Source organism: Camelina sativa, chromosome 13 (assembly GCF_000633955.1).
Source record: "Camelina sativa cultivar DH55 chromosome 13, Cs, whole genome shotgun sequence".
Classification (NCBI taxonomy): domain Eukaryota; kingdom Viridiplantae; phylum Streptophyta; class Magnoliopsida; order Brassicales; family Brassicaceae; genus Camelina; species Camelina sativa.
This window is the reverse complement of record NC_025697.1, coordinates 16,152,891-16,155,579: the sequence shown is the minus strand read 5'-3', so window position 1 is coordinate 16,155,579 and position 2,689 is coordinate 16,152,891. Positions and strand designations below refer to the sequence as shown.

The window sequence follows — 2,689 nt, the reverse complement described above, 5'->3', positions numbered from 1 at the left end:
GGAAAGAAAAAAATGAGAAAACAAAAATTTGGTTTTATAATTACGCAACACGAATAAAAAGACGCCACGTCGCGTTGCTAATGGGTTGCTCAATTTCCTTCCTAAAGCAACGTTCCTCTTATTATTGAACTGAATAATGGATTTTTTATTTTGTTTTTGGGCCCATTCACAAAAGTAACTCTGAGAGAATCTCCGAGTAACGATGCTCTAACTATGAAGAGAAACCTGAAAAGAGTTTGACATATGTTAACTGAGAATTTATGAGAAGGATAATACTTGCCATGCATATAATATAAATGTTTTTTTTTTTTTTGTTAAAAACATATAATACAAATGTTTAGTTGAATTTTATCCGACCTGGACTTGGACTATGGGAATATACACTATTTTAATTGTTCTGGCCGTGACATGTTTTATTATTTTTGATTCTTTAACTTTTAAGCTTTTGGATTCCCCTTAAGAATGTTCTCACGATAGATGCATGCTGAGATTTACTCTGCTTTTTTAACTTCAATATGTTCTCTACAGGAAAAAGGAGAAGATGAAGGCTCTTATTCTTGTTGGAGGTTTTGGGACTCGTTTAAGACCATTGACTCTCAGTTTCCCGAAACCTCTTGTTGATTTCGCTAATTAATAAACCAATGATCCTACATCAGGTACTATACTATGGTCTTTCAAATTCCAATTGTGGTTCTTTCTTGCTAGTCTCATGGTTTTATTATTGTATTAAGTTTTCTATATGGGATATGTGATGACAAATTTTGTTGCAGATAGAGGCACTTACGGCTATTGGAGTTGATGAAGTCATTTTGGCAATTAATTACGACCAAAGGTAAAACACTTTGAGTCTCTCTCATATTTCCCTTTGCAAAGCTATATATGATACTTTGATATAAGATCTTAATAATTCAATGTTGGAAAATTATTCAGCAACGGCTAGTGATGTCGAACTTCTCAAGGGAGGCAAGATAACCTGCTCGCAAGAAACTGAGCCTTTAGGTACAGCTGGTCCTTTGGCTTTAGCCTGGGAAAAATTGGTTGATGGCTCTGTTCAGCCATTCTTTGTCCTTAACAGCGATGTTATTAGTGAATACCCGCTTGAAGAGTTTATTGCTTTTCACAATGCTCATGGAGGAGAGGTGATGTGACCCCGGACTACGGACGTGAACCACGGACGTACGGACGGAGCAAACCCAGCGGAATGATTCAGAAGTATGACTCGGTTGGGCCGTGAACGAATGGACTCGGCGGATGGAGCGATGTACGGAAGGAAACAGCACCAAGGAACGACAAGAACGGACGGAGAGAGATTCGCGAGGAGATGCTCGACTCGTTTGTCTCTCGGAAGATGGGGATAGACGTGGAATGAGGTAGCGACACACAAAGGATGGATCTCCTTGCGATACGGCCAAACTAGTAGCTAACGGACCCGGTTCGTGCAGCTTCTACGGTTTCGTTTCAATCACTGAAAACGAGAGAGAAGGATAACTTCTTGTTCTTTATTCTTAATAGTCTACCTTACATGATAGGGTCTAGGCCCTTTATATAGGGCTGCTTACATAAAGGAACTCCCAAAACCCTAAACATGTGGGTGGAGATAAAACGCAGCGTTCAGGACATAGTCGTAAAAGAGAAATAAAACGCAGCGTTCAGGAGATAGTTTAAAAAAGAGAAAATTAAACTAAGGATAGAATGGCCACGCGGCCGAAGTGGTCCATGGCCATGCACTAGGGTCCATAGCCTCGTTAAAACCCCCTTGGTAAACCACGTAGGGACAAACCCAAGGTGGGAAAAAGAGTACTACTTTCCCTAATGACTTGGAGGTCTTCACCCTTGTGAGATGGTGAAGACCGTTAGAAGAGCCTCGGTTGGCTGCTCGTCGGGTTGGTTGGGGCCGCGGTCGAGTTCCACTTGTTCCTGGACGAAAGCTTGGACAAAGATGAGGCACTTCTTCCTTGCGGTCCTAGCTGCGGTCCGGCTCCTTGTTGTAGCTCCGGGCATCAGGTTCGGTGCTTGGGCTGAGGGCCGTCTAATTCCGGACGCAGTCGCATCCTTGATTCCTTGCGAGCTCCGGTCCTCGTCCGTGTCCGTATGCTGGCCATCGTCCCGGGTTCCATCATTCCCTCCCCCTTGGAAAGGTTTTGCCCTCAAAACATCTTCCTCGGTACCTACATCAAACAGGGCCAAGTTAGAAACATTGAATGAGGTCGAAGTCAAATACTCACCGGGTAGTTCAAGGCGGTAGGAATTGTCGTTGATCCTCTCGACGACTCGGAATGGTCCATCTCTGCGGGGGCTCAGCTAACCCAATCGCCTTCCTTGAAAACCATGGTCTTCCGGCCCTGGTTGGCTGTCCGCACATAGTGTTTGGTACGCCGCTCTATGTTGGCCTTCACTTCCGCATGTAACTGTTTGATAAGCTCGGCCTTGCTTGCGCCATCTTGGTTTACTACTTCTCTGGGCGGCAAGGGTAACACGTCCATAGGAGTCAGCGGTTTAAACCCATAAGCGATCTCGAACGGCGATTTCTGGGTGGCCGAGTGCGTGGCAAGGTTGTAGGCGAACTCCACAAATGGAAGGCATTCGACCCAAGTCTTCNCACGGCTCCAATGCCCACCCCGGACGCGTCGCACTCTACTTCAAAGGTTTTACTGAAATCCGGCAAGGCCAATAGAGGCGCGTGTGTCAG

The 2,689-nt window shown here is 44.9% G+C and overlaps 1 pseudogene; it reads left to right on the top strand.

Moving 5' to 3' along the window:
* Positions 542–2,689, top strand: part of LOC104738280 — an 18,575-nt pseudogene continuing 16,427 nt past the window's right edge.